At 39.7% G+C, this 14,580-nt stretch overlaps 1 protein-coding gene across 1 annotated transcript in view; it reads left to right on the forward strand.

Annotated features, from left to right (window-relative positions):
- The window catches only part of Anks1b (ankyrin repeat and sterile alpha motif domain containing 1B), an 878,091-nt gene that overhangs the window by 91,178 nt on the left and 772,333 nt on the right, over window positions 1-14,580 (forward strand). The window lies entirely within an intron of this gene.

Below are 14,580 nucleotides of genomic sequence, written 5' to 3' on the forward strand. Positions count from 1 at the left end.
AGATATAAAGTACCTTGAAGTATTTTAGCTTAAATATTTCAGACCTATTTGAAAATATCATCCTCATGTTTCAAGTTTTCTCTCATTGCCCAAACAGCACCCAACCTATTCTCAACTATCCCCTGCCTCTATCTCCTGTCCCCTCCTTCACTTTCCAGTTATTTCTGCCCCTGACCTCCTCCCGGCCACTCTGTGGGAAGAAGGTCCAGAGGGAAAAGCATCTTCTTCAACCAGCTGGCCAGGGCAAGATTGCTGACCCATTTCTTCTTGTCCCTGCTCCAAGGCAGATCGGTCAGTGACCGCCTGCTGATAGATGCTGCCACGCCAGCAGGTAGCCTTGGGCTCTTTTCTTCTCTTGCTTGTTTACCTCCCACTGCATTGATTGATGGCTAGCCTGTGGCTCTCACTCTCCTCTACATTTTGCTGCCCCAATTCAGCCTCCCTTGGGTCTTGGTAACATCCATATTACATACATTTTGAAAACTGCACTTTCCTGTCCAGGAGCAGTGTGTCCCTTCAGTCTGTTTCTCTGTCTTTCTCCCTATATTTACTTATGCTCTGCCTCAACTTCAGAAGTTCCAGGGTAGCCTAAGTAAAGAGAATGTCAGAGTGTGGCTGAATTTGACAGTTAGCCCTTCATAGACTAGAGACTGTTCATTAAAAGAAAAAAAAAAAATTCCCCTTGATTTTCTTTTAGAAGAAAACCCATTGAGTGGTTTTAAAATCCGTGTATCACTAGAGCCTAACAGCATAGGCTCTGACACTCATCCTCAGAATGCAAATTAATGACAGGTATTAGGAAAAAGCTGAGAAAGGATTTTTCTCCCCAGTGTGTCTACATTGGGAGAGGACAGATTAAAAAGGTCAGTTGATACTGGGGCAAATCAGTGTCTCCTCTGGGATTTTTAGTGTTATTGATAACATAATTTAAGAACAGACTCAAACAGAAACTCAAGCACAATTTTTATTAGAGTATAAAAGAAGTTAAAAAAGATCCCAAGCAGTCAAGCTACATGTTTCTGCAGTTGAGGAAGAGAATGGAAAAGAAAGCAATTCCTGCCTTGGGTGCTCTTTTGTCTCAAGCTGAGTGTGGGGCGGGAAGGCAGCTGTGTGGCAGGGAGGTAGCTCAGTAAGAAAGAAAGCCCAGTGTGCCAAGGAAGCCAGGCTGGCCCAGATACAGAAAGAAGAAAAGGGAAAGACACGCTTTTCTGACTAATCCAGAGGAGCAGGCTGCAGGCACCAGAGCTGCAGCCCTGTCAGTAAGGCACTTTACCTGTGGGAATTCTGCGAAGGAGGAGTTCATTGTCTCATTAAAGGGACACTCCACCTATCTCATTAGCATGGATTAAAGGGAACCTGCCTTCAGAGGGGTGGTCCCCTGGCTAGCCCTGACTGAGTCCACCAAGGCCAGGGACTCCATCCTTCATCCTCTTGACCAGAAGTTTTCCTTAAGGGGCCGTAGATGATGCTGTGTTACAGTGACTACCCCCCACCCCCAGGTCTGTCATCTGGGTCCAGACATGGGTTAAAGAGATGCTTAACTAGGTAGTCCTGGTCACCGTGTGGCCCTGCCGATCTTTATCTTGATCTGCCCTACCTACATGCTCTCCAGGAAAGTCCTGAAAAGACGCTGTGTCTACTGTGAATGAAAAGGAGTCTGTCTGCAGAGACTGATGGGCCAATTGGAATTTCAGTACGGAGAGCTGGGAGACTGGAATTCAGCCGGTTCAGAGGCTAATTACCTTGTCTCAGGCTAGTTTTAACCTTCCAGAACATCCATTTCATGCTACACTCTTTATTGGAACTGACATGTTGTGTCAACAGATAAAAATCTTTACAATCTATTGATTTGATAGAACACTAGTTCTGCCAATCCAAAAGCTAAGAATGCCATCAGATAGCATCTTCAGCCTATGGAAGAGCCCACCTCTCCATCTTGTACCCACCTCTCTGGTGTACCCATTTTAAACCTGACTTGATTTATGATCCTCTGTCCTGTAAAACTGTAAAAACTTCATAAAACATGTTGGAACATAGAATTTGGCATAACCTAAATCTGTATTCTTGGGCCACTCAAAATGGCTCAAGAATAAACTGCCTCTAATTCCTGTGATGGGAGCGATGGCTTTTGTGGAGAGCTGTCTTTTTGGGGCTTCAATTGGAGCCAGCCGAGCAGCCCCAGGTACCTGCATTGGGATGTGTGCATGAGGGAAAGGCTAGCTAAAAGGGGTTAAGAATAGAGACACAGGATAGCTGTCAGGAGGGCAGATTCAATCCTTATTAAACACACCCTTAGTTTATTTTTACACCATCTTATGTATTCAACCAACAGTGAGCAAAAGAGCAGAAGACTTCTGTTATCATGTAGAAGGGGCAAAGAGACTTCCCCTAACTTCTCAGGTATTTACTAGCCACATCTGTCATTCAGCCCTCAGGGTCTAGAGTAAATGCACCTGGGCCCAGGTCTACTGTTATGTGATAAGAGACATCCCATGCCAAGGCCGGAACATCCTGTAGCCACTGATCTATAGACTTAAGGACATAAGGCTATTTTAAAACTCTCTGGCCATTAGTCAAAATGAAATGGACTCCTTTTCATGGATCATGACAGGCTCTTCCATCAACAATGGAATATTAAAATTATCAGAATTGTGTGAAATCATTTATGGGAGAAAAATCTCCTCTTCCTCATGGTCCCAGGGTCCCAATCTTTTCTCTTTGCAGCCTCAGACTTAGAGAAATTCCAGCTTGGGGATCCATGTGTCAGCGGTCTTGCAGCTGGGGGAAGGGAAAGGGGTGTTTGTAGCATATCTTCAGTCCTCTAGGACAGTTGCAACTGTGCATGAAGGAAACGAGCAGAGGGACTTCCCACAAAAGTTGCATTCCTTGAAATGTGCCCTTGCCATGGCTTCTAGTCTTTCCCCCACATCTTTCCGAATCAATGAGCAATTCTGGTGCTGGGGTGGAGACAGTTCTTGGGCACCTTCAAGGGAAACAGGCACTGGGAAGCCGGATTAAAAAGCCAACCTTCTCAACTCCTTTTGTGTCTGTCTGTCTGCTTTGCTTTGGCTTAAGGTTCAGAGATAAATCATTGTCCTAAACCTATGGTTGCTTTGCACCCCAAGAAGAACAAAACTTCCTCAGACAGATTGTGCTCTTCCTTCATGTCAAATTCTCTTTGACAGCAGGCTCTTCCGGAAGTAGACTCAGTTGTTTCCTAGGGACCAGATCGCCCCCCTCAGGCAGCATTACCCCTGTAAGGACTTCTTCAGGCTACCATATTGAGACAATGATCACTGTGCACCTTCTTGTGTTATGCATTGGGACCAGATCTTGCCCCGTTTAAACTAAACTTCATGTCAGTACCTTGGGGATCCACTTGGGGTCATTGGATCCCTTTACTTTTTTTTTTTTTTTTTCTTTCACAGAGTGGACTCCTTGACTAAATCTCTGATCTTTTAAATGTGCATATTGGACCAAGTGGCCAAGCTTAATTTTCAGGGACTGCCAGAGTTCAGGCAGTATCTACAGGAGCCTTTAAAGATGGTGTGATAGAAATAGAAGACATATAAATGTTCAGGCAGAACTATACCAGTTTAAAGAAAACAAAGAGAAAACAGAGGTAGCATGGGGTGTAGCTCAGAGAAAGAATATTCAGTAGAGCTAAGTGAGAAAATACGTAATCATAAATGCCATTTTTAAAAGCTTTACTTAAACAGTAAAAGCCATTAAACAAACTTAGAAAGTACAAAGAAAGTTTGATAATAGTTCAGCTGCAGTTTATACTGTATCTAGCAACATTTGTTAGAGTTTGAGGATGAGGTAAATTAACTAAATAGGTCATATGTAGTTTTAATTACTCAATTAAGCTAAAATGTAACTTTTACCTTAAACACTAGAATGTACTTTTAAATGCTCACAATTATAAATTTATTCAGTATCATTTTTTCGAGGTAAGGAAGACTTCATTCTTGGCTACCCCAAAAGTTAGGAAGACAGTTGCAGTGAGGTCTGTCATGGAAGAGAGAAATTGGCCTCATCTATTAAATATAGAATGAGTAAATATTAATTTATAGTTATATAATATAAAATATCACTGAAAGGAGGCACCAAGGATAAGGTAAAATTCTTACTAGATGGTCCTAACAGGGTTCTAATTGAAGGCAGACTACAGTGGTCAGCCATCACTGGGGATGGTGGAGGATAAGGAACTGGTCAGTTGTTGAGCATCACTGGGGATGGTGGAGGATAAGGAACTGGTCAGTTGTTGAGCATCACTGGGGATGGTGGAGGATAAGGAACTGGTCAGTTGTTGAGCATCACTGGGGATGGTGAAGGATAAAGAACTGGTCAGTTGTTGAGAGTAATGAGGTATTGAGTGGGAGTTTCTGTTAAACTGATTTATAAGGGTTCTTCCCCAAATTGGATTTTATAAGGAAATACTCAGACAGGCCCATGAGAAGACTATGTTGAATGATTAAAATTTGGTCCAGCACTTGGGAGGCAGAGGCAGGTGGATCTCTGTGAATTCCAGGCCAGGCTGACTTACAGAGCAAGTTCCAGGACAGGCTCTAGAGACATAGTTAAACCTTGTCTTGAAAAACAAAAACAAAAACAAAGCAAAACAAAAAACCCCAGAATTTGGTTAAGCAAAGAAGCCTTCTTATGCAAACAAAATGTTCTACTTGCTTGTTCTCAATGAAAATTAAATAATTTAATAATTATAATATAGCTAAGCTAAAGTAGAAATATTAAGAGATGATAAATCATATCACTCAATACTTTAAAAGCACTAATATTTGGGTAAAAGGAAATGAAAGCAGAGTTACAGATTATATATCACTGGAGTTCCTGGAGTTGTTAGGACCAAGGCCTATCCCCTGGCCACCTATAGGCTTGGTCACCTGTCTTTAGCATGCCAAGTGGACAAGTGTGTGAAAAGCAGGGGGAGGCTATTTACCCACTGTCGTGACAATGATGAGGTCCAGTGACTCTCCACAAATGAGGTTCTTCATCCCTGCCATATATAATGGGAAAAATGTGACTTGTCAAGGCCCAAGTCATATGAACAAAATCACAAGTTTAAATGTTAGTGCTTGTAGTTCTTTTACTTGTAGACAAGAAAGAATAAAATTACTTGAATTAAACATTAGACTAAAAGAGCTACAGAAAGAACACACTAGTTGGCTGATTGAATCCTTTTAGTTTAGACTAGAAAGTAAATTAAAAATATAAATGCTCGAATGAATAAAGGTCATACTTAACCTTAACATACATTTGATAAAAATAAAGATGCCCAAGTCTCTGAATAGGTCAATAGAAAAGACTCATATTGGATAGATAACAAAGGAAAAGTCCAAACACAGAGCGAGCGTCAGGTATTATAATAGTGATAGAATATAACTGTAGGCTACACCAGTTATTATTTATTCTCAAAAGAGATATAAAAAATCATTAAGAAATTGTGACTGGGCCCAATGGAAATTTTATTTTGTACAAAACCAATATTTTAAGTCACTTTTGGAAAGCGCCTTTGTGTTAGCTGGAGCAGTAAAATTCTGCAGAGCAGGGCTTCTCGAATGTTTTCTGTTTGCTTTTGCCTTTTGCTTGAGAAATATTTATGAGACCCAAAGGATATAGAATAGGTATACAAATTATGTGTTTGCTGATAACAGATCAGAATGAAATTTATTTTAATATAAATATTCATACATATGTATACAGATGTAACCCATACATATAATTTTATTACTTATCAAAACCTAGAGTGAAGTTCATACTAATGAGATGGATGAATGAATGTGCCTTTTTTTTTTTTTTTTAACATGAAGATGAAAACTAGGTTGGATATCTGGTGCTGCAAATTTGAAGCTCTTCAGTGTTTTCTTGGAGTTGATTGATATTTTGATTTTATCATCAACCATGCTTTCATGCCTCTTCACAGAAGTACACAGTGCAGCATGGAAGCACATTTAGGGCCATTTCAGAAACATTCGGAATTTCTGTCTTAATCCCATGTTTAACTTAATTAATGCATTTTTAAATGAAATTAGCCAGCAACCTAAACAGCAGTTTCAAAAATCAAACATTTCAACACAGTGCCGTTCAGGCATTTACTAGTTTGATGCTTCTATACCAAGGGAGGAAAGTATGGAAATATGCAAGCTTTTGCTCTCTGTAGTTAAACCTTTATGTTTCTATAGTAGCAGAAAACTCCACATAATCAATAAAAACACTGAACCTCATACTATGAGTCTGAACCAAAGTATTTCAGACAGCATGTGTGTTGTGAGAGCATGCGCACTAGAAGTACACCTTGTTTGTTCAGAACTAAGGAAAGTCTTGAGATGCATCGTAGGAGTTTGCTCCAGAAACACCCAGAGTTCATTGTGTGTTGCCTTGGATGAAGTTTTGGTTGTTGCACATTCAGAACCCTTTTACTATTGACAGTTTCCCCCATCACCCTACATTCAGCTGTGTGCTCCCATGTGAGATTATACCCTGTCATTTCAGAAGCTGTACTGTAACTACTGTGGTGGCACACCTTTAATCCCAGTACACAGGAAGCAGAGAAAAGAGGGTCTTTGTGAGTTCGAGGCCAGCCTGGTCCACGTAGTGAGTTCCAGGGCAGCCAGAGCTACATAGTGAGATCTTGTCTGAAAAAACAAAAATGAAGGCGAAGAAGAGAAAATGATAGTGATAATAATAATAAATAACAGAGGAGTCGAGTCTACAAAGTGTATGTATGTATCAAATATACGCATCTATAGCATATTGTAAATGGGAATTTATTAGACTGTTTTATACTGTGAGGATGAGAAAGCGGATGGCTCAATAGTCTCAGTCTAATCTTGAAAGTCTGGAAGTTAGACACATAATTGCTGGTACTGAGACCACATCAGAAGGCCGAGGAAGCTGCTGTCTGATGGTGGTGGTGGAGGTAGCACCAGCAATCATGTTAGAGACATCCGTTAAAGAGGAAGTCAAGGAGATGCACATGCACTGCTTTTTCTTGGGGTTTCTACCTTTGGCCTGAGCACTTTGAGAGTGACTCTTACTCCTTCAATTAATCCTGTGCCTTTAAGTGATGTTGAGAGCCAATCACATCTGTGTTACCCTTGGTTTTTTCTTTCCCCCATCAGGCAGTAATATTGCAGAACTGTCCTGTGTCATTTAATACAATAATCTCTGTCCACACTGGGCTGTCAGTCACTGGGAATGTGGCTAGTCCAAGAGCTCATGGGGTTCCCTCTCTACCAGTGCCCTAATTCCTCAGCTCCATTAAAGCTCCACAAAAAGCTGACACACCCTTATGTTGTAAAGAATGGATTCCCCGTAGGTCTGTGAAGACTAACAATGGCCAAGTTGTGGGGTAGCTATCCCTTAAGTCTTATTTGCTATACATATATATATTGGCCCAAGGAACTCGGGGTTACATTTGATTTGAGGATTATCTTCTTTGAGTTATAGAAGCCAAGGGAATAAAATAGTCTCGTGAATATCCTGGCCATTTGAAAGTTCAGTAGAAAACCCATTTCATAGGAACTTACTTACCTGAGTACATGTACTGATGTACCAAGGAAATGAAATCTTTAGAAACCCTGGCTCTCCCTGAAAACATTCATTTTGGGTAAGAATGTTGACAGGAAGAAATTAAAATATTTATAAATGGTATTTGCGTCTCCATTCAAATAAAGCCAAGAATCTGGGATTTCTTAAAACAAAACAAAACAAACCAAAACAGATATATAATAAGCTTCTGAAACATTTTCGGCACATCTCCTAAAGGTACTTATTATGATTGAGTAAAGGAGGAATATATTTTTAAAAATTTGAAATGAGTGGGCTATTGACTCAAGGCATGAGGTTTTTAAATAAAGGTTTCTTTTTTAAGTTTTTAGTTTGAGGTTTTGGGCCTGGATTATTTATAGCGTTCAAATGTGTAGAGATGTTCTATGGCTATGTGGATGTGTGCCTACAGGCTCTTTCAATAGGTGCAGCTGAATTTAGCTTACTGGCACATATGCTAAATTTCTATTCTGAACCTCCTTGTTTATAAAAATATGTGTCTGTATTCATTCTACCTAGAAGAAGAGGCATCCATTAGAATATATTCAGGCTTCTATTACAATTAATTTCTTTGTTGACAATATAGAAGTGAGGTACAAGAGGTAAATGAAATATATAGGACCTCAATCTTGTGTTAGCAGTAAGTATCAATGTCTTTCCCCACAAAATACTCATAAGATCTAATGACATGCAGGAAACTAAAAAACATATTGGTTTATTTATAGTATCTTATAATTGGTTTTCCATGCTTTGTGAGAGTATTCTGAATAACACAGGGCTCTAGGCAGCTTTATCTGAAATTAGGCATTCCCCAAAGACACTACTGCTGTTGAAGTTCATACTAGAGGAGGTATCTCACTACAGGCATGTCATTCATGGTAGGAACCTCAGTCATTTGCCATGCTTACTCTTCTCCATATGTTATCTTGCCTCATAGATTTTCTTTTAGACCTAAGAATTTGAATGTTCTCCCATGGCTTTCTTAATTTGCCATTGTGTTCCCATTAGTTCAGTTTCTTTCTGTTCTACTAAAATCCAACCCCCTTCCAATTTGTCAGAAGAGCTGTCATTTTTTGAGATGCTGACCTTGTTATACCGGAGTGTTTTTAATTTCAAGTTGACTACAGAATTAATCCAAGTTCCTTGGGACATTATAAGTCTCCTCATAATCTAGAATAAAACTACCATGATAGTTATTCCTTGTTGCCAACCTGAGCAGATTTAGAGTCATCTCACAGACACACTCCTGGGTGTGTCTGTCAGTGTATTTTCAGAGAGGACTGACAAACAAGGGAAGATTAGCCTTGATATGGTGGGAGCATCCCGTGTGTTGGGGTCCTGACCTATTTAAAAGTGGAGAAAGCAGACAGCCAGATGGAAACCAACATTGCCTTTTCTCTGTTTTCCAATTTGTTGAGATATGAGTAAGATCCTGCTGCCTCTACCACAGACTGCTCCTGCGGCCACACCTTCCTCATTGTGATAAACTGTGCCAGAACTGCCTCCCAGTATAAACTTGTATTTTAAGTTCCTTCTGTTACTTCTGTTGCTGCCTGATCTAGTTGTAGCCAGCACCATGACTGCCTGCAGGCTGCCATGCTCCCCACCGTGATGATAATGAATTGAACTCTGAACTGTAAGCTACGGCCTCAATTAAATGTTTTCCTTTATAAGAGAGAGAGAGAGAGAGAGAGAGAGAGAGAGAGAGAGAGAGAGAGAGAGAGAGAGAGAGAGAGAGAATAGCTGGGAGGTGGTGGCACACACCTTTAATCCCAGCACTCAGGAGCCAGAGGCAGGCAGATCTCTGTGAGTTCCAGGCCAGCCTAGTCTACAGAGAGCTAGTTCCAGGACAGGCTCCAAAGCAATACCGAGAAACCCTGTCTCAAAAAACCACAGACAGACAGACAGACAGACAGACACACGCACACACACAAACAAAATCAAACAAACCAAAAACCAAACCAAACAAAATAAAATAAAAGTTCTTTGTGTTAGGTATTTGGTCTCAGCAGTGAGAAAAGGAGCTAATGAATCTGCCTTTTCTCCTCACCTTTACCCCCTCCATACAGATTATTTTAAATCATTAAAACATTAAACGAATTGAATGCATCTTTGCATGCATTTTCCCTGCCAAGGATTTTAACCAAAAGGCCAAGAAGGAATTGCGCGTATTTTTCTGAGACAATGCTAATATTGCTCATTTGTCTTATGTAGACGTAAAGGAGTTATTGCATATACAACATTTGGGATTCTGACTCAAATACAAGGTTTTGTAGTTCATTCTTTTTCACTTAATATGGTTTTGTTAACTTTCAAGGTATACACAAATAGATAATAGTCCTTTACTGTAGTAGTAATATAGCGCTCCATAGTCCAGTGTGTCTGTAATGAACGGATTCCATGATGCTGATGAACCTCTCCCTTGCTTCCTGACGGTGCTCATAAGGTTCTTCTTCTCTCATTAAAATCATGAATCATGTTTGTATCTGCAGTCTTTATAGCGATATTTTCATTTCATATATGTCAATTCCCCAAACGTGAGTTGTTGGGTTAAATAATGTTCATATTTAAAAAGAAATTGGATTATACTGTGGTAACTTTCAAGAATGTTGTTGAATTTGATTAGCAGCCTATAAAATGACTTCTTTCTACTGTGCCCCAATTGTTTATCATAAATGATATTTTAGAGATGCATGGCACCAATACATAAGAACATCTTAATACAAGTGTATATGTTGACATAATCTCCCCATATTTCCCTTACCCTTTTGTTAAGTTTCATTTGTACATTCATGTTATAGAAATACATATATATGTTTATGCATTTATATAAAAGCATACACATTATTTTAGGTGTCTCTGTAAAGATCTAGACACCACAAATTCGAGAAAACTTGATACTGGTTCTTGGGTAACTGGCTTAGTTTGCTTGATAATATTCTTTGCAGTTGTATCTTTATTCTACAAGATGTAATTCCATTCTTCCTTCTGGCTGAACAACTTCCATTGTGCATCTAGACCACATTTTCTTTGTCCATTTCTTGGCTATTGGACACCTAGGTTGGTTCCCGTGTAGGTATTGTGAATAGTGCTTCAGTCTGCATTGATGGACTTCTCTTTCTGGGTGTGGCTGTGCACATCCATGCTGTAGCAAGCGGCACGGTCTTGCTTCCTTTTACATTAATGGTATCCCTATATATGCTTGTGCTACACTTGCTTTATTCATTTGTTGGCTGACAGGCACTTAGGCGGTTTGACTATCTCAGCTATTCATGGATAATGCCGCTAGTGCACACAAGAGTGTTTTTACCTTTATTGCCATGATGGCAATTTTATTTCTTTTGGTGTATTTTCAAAAATGTGATTGTTGAGCCACTTGAAGTTCTATTTTTAATTCATTAAAAAACCTCTGTAGTGTTTTCATAGAGACTACATCATTGCTAGCGATATATAGACACTTTCATTCCCAAAACTCTTACAAGCACTTTTTGACTTTGTAGGAAAGAATGAGAATAACCAACATAATATTGGCATTAATATTTCATACAGTTTGGGATTTGTGAAATTGACTATTGGTGAACTCTGATGATTAATGAAATTGTATCCTTTTCATATACCTCTTGTTTATTTTTACATTTCCCTTCGAGGATGTGTATTCAGTATTTATGCTGATTTTAAGTGGGCTATGATTTTGCTAATTTGTTATAACTTAAAAGTTTTTTACTGGTGTGTGTTGTGTGCACGCATACATGTGTATGCATGTATGTGTGTGCCATGTGTGGTACAGGTGCCATTGGAAGGCAGAAAAGGGAACCTGGGGAACAGGCTTAGATTACATGGGTGCTGGGACTGGAACTCATGTTCTTCAGAAATTGAGTGTGAACCTTTAATGCTAAACTATCTCTTTAGTGTCTGTTTCCTCACTTAGAAGCCGAGGCAATCAGTTTGGATCCCTTCTTCTGATCTTAACTGGCATTTTAGTGACACAAATTTCCCCTTAGGTACACTTTAATTGCATATGGAAAGTTTTGTATGTTGCATTTTCTTTACTCACGTTATTCACGTCACAATTTCCTTTTCATTATCTCCTTGACATAGATGTTATTTAGTTGCTAGCACTGGGGTTTCCAGATACCTTTGTGCGAGTGATTCCTAATTATATTTTGCTGTAGTTGGAGAATGCATCTTGATCTGAGCCCTTTCACATATACTGCCACTGGTTTGTTTTATTTTTTGTTTGTTTGTTTGTTTTTCCAGACAGGGTTTCTCTGTGTGGCTTTGGAGGCTGTCCTGGAACTAGCTTTTGTAGACCAGGCTGGTCTTGAACTCACAGAGATCTGCCTGCCTCTGCCTCCCAAATGCTGGGATTAAAGGTGAGCACCACCAACACCCAGCACTGCCACTGTTTTATGATCACAGTTTGCTTGAAAAAAAAAAAAAAAAAAAAAACTTTTCACTGTTTTGTTATTATTGCATACAATGTTCCATAAATTTCAGTTAGGTAAAGTTGGATGATAATATTATTTAGTCCCATGCTGATTTTCTTTTTATGTGATCGATCGAGGGATGTTTAATATACTTTTTTACATATAGGTGCGTAGGTCTGTTTTTCCTCTGCTGTTGTGCCAGGTTTTGTTTAGTGTATTTTGAAGACCTGTTACTATATGTAAAAGAACAAACAAACATTTAAAGTTATTCTGTACTCTTGTCAAATTGAGCCCCTAATCATGGTGAAGTGACCCCTTCTGTCTTTTGTGAGCTCTCATTTGGAACAACTTTTCATTCTCTTTTAAGAAAATCATTGAGGTTTCTTTATTTTCTCTTTCCTGTGTGTGCATGCGTGCGTGCGTGCGTGCATGCGTGCGTGCGCGCGCGTGTGTGTGTGTGTGTGTGTATGCACGTTTGGATATCTATTATGTATATGAGTATTTTCCTTCATGTATGAATGTGTACTATGTGTTGATTCTTGTGAAGGTCAAAGTAGGCCAACAGCTTCCGTGGAGTCAGAGATACTGATGGCTGTGAGCTGCCATGTTGGTGCTGGGAACTGACCCCAGGTCCTCTGCAAGAACAGCAGGTGGTCTTAATTATGGAGTCATCTGTGTACTCCACAAACATTTCTCTAATTTCTTTATGTATTTTCTTCATTGCTAGCATTTTGTTTTGGTATTGTCGTTGTATGCGATGTTTTGATTTTTGAAGTTTTTGTTTATTTTGTTTTTAGACCAGATTTCACACTGTAGTCAGGCATGGTCTGGAACTCACTGGATAACTGAGGCTGGCCATGTAGCAGCCCTCTCTTGGCCTCCTGACTGTTAAGATTAGAGGTCTCTGTCAGCATACCCGAGCTTCCTATGCGCTGTATCAGTATTGGTTCATTTTATCCTCACGATGACACTGTGAAATGGAGTTACTATTGCCGCCTCCATTTTACAAGTGAATGCTTGACCTTCAGCAGGATTTAGTGTCTCCACAAAGCTTCTCCTTGCAGGTGGTGAGGCCAGGTTTTGAATTCAGTTCGTGTCTTTGGGAACCGTGCTTTCAATGGTTTTTATTATTTTTAGCCATCTGGCAATTCTGACTTGCATGTGTGTTGATTTCTGAAATTCATACTTTCCGAACTCATTTCGTCTCTGTTCTCTGTCCCCTCCTCGTCTCAGGAAATTTGTCCCCACTTCCCCCATTCATCTTCCTTATGCTGTCTATCCCTTTCATTCGCCTTAGGCGGCTGCTTTCTTTGTTCCCATTCCCTGCCACTTGATCTTCGTGTCCGATTGATTCTTCCTTTACTTAACTCTCGGATCAGTACCCTCTCCGATGTTCACTGTCCCAGTCTAGCTGCATACGTCTGCTGTGGTCCCTTATTTGAGATAGTCCACCGTTTTCTCAAGATGGCGCTGTATCCTCTGTGGTGTCCGAGCTATCCTCACACTGTGTAATTGTTACTTCAGAGCTATCATCTACATTAGATTTTTTTTTTTTTTTTTCTGTTTGAGACAGGATCTTAGATGGCGGCCTGACTGGCCTGGAACTCTTGTATAGACCAGACTGGCTCACAGCTCTCATAGATCTCTTGCCTTTGCCCTTGGAGTGCCGGGATTAAAGCCATGAGCCACCATACGCAGTCAGACCATTGTTTATGACTTTGTTTTCTCAATGCTTATCTTAACCTGTGACCTAGAGTTTTAATGTAAATATGAATTTGTCACTTGTTAGTAACTTTTTTTTCAGGACAGGGTTTCTTTATGGACAGTCCTGGCTGTCCTGGAATGCACTCTATAGACCAGGATGGCCTCAAACTCAGAGATCCTCCAGCCTCTACCTCCTGAGTGCTGGGATTAAAAGTGTGCACCACCACTGCCCAGCAGTTAGTAGTTTTTATAATTTCAGTATCTGCATGAATAGCAGATAAAGTCAGTTTTTTTTTGTCTTGATCTTAGAAAAGCATCTTCCAATGCTTTAATTGTAGTGATCAAATATAGAATGAGTCTTTTATATAGTTCCACGTTAGCTCCAGAATATATTGTTAGTAAAGCCCATAATAGGTACATAACTGTCAGGATCTCCTTGTGGTTGACAGTGGACCAAATCTTTTTATGTAGTATAGATTATAGTTTTCTGTGCACCACTAGGACAACAAGAAGAGTTTATGTTCTTCCCATGAGTGGAGGCAATTGTCCCAAATCTCTATTCTTTAGTATATGGTATCTGAATGTTAATACTTAAGTAATAATATGGGATAAGAGGGAAATATTAAACCCAAACTTAGTGTATGACAGTGAACATGCATTCACCAGTAATTTCGGAAGATGCTTACACTCTCTGTTGAATTTCTCTAGGTCAAAAAAAAAAAAAAAAAAAAAAAAAAAAAAAAGAAAAAGAAAAAAAAGAAAAAAAAGTTGTCCTCTGGGGTATGCATAAAAGATGGTATTCGTTTCCTACAAAACTGCGGTTTTCATATGCTTCATCCCACCTGCTGGTATGAGGCTCTTGCTCTTTGAAAGCGTGACT

Source organism: Phodopus roborovskii, unplaced genomic scaffold (assembly GCF_943737965.1).
Source record: "Phodopus roborovskii unplaced genomic scaffold, PHOROB, whole genome shotgun sequence".
Lineage (NCBI taxonomy): Eukaryota > Metazoa > Chordata > Mammalia > Rodentia > Cricetidae > Phodopus > Phodopus roborovskii.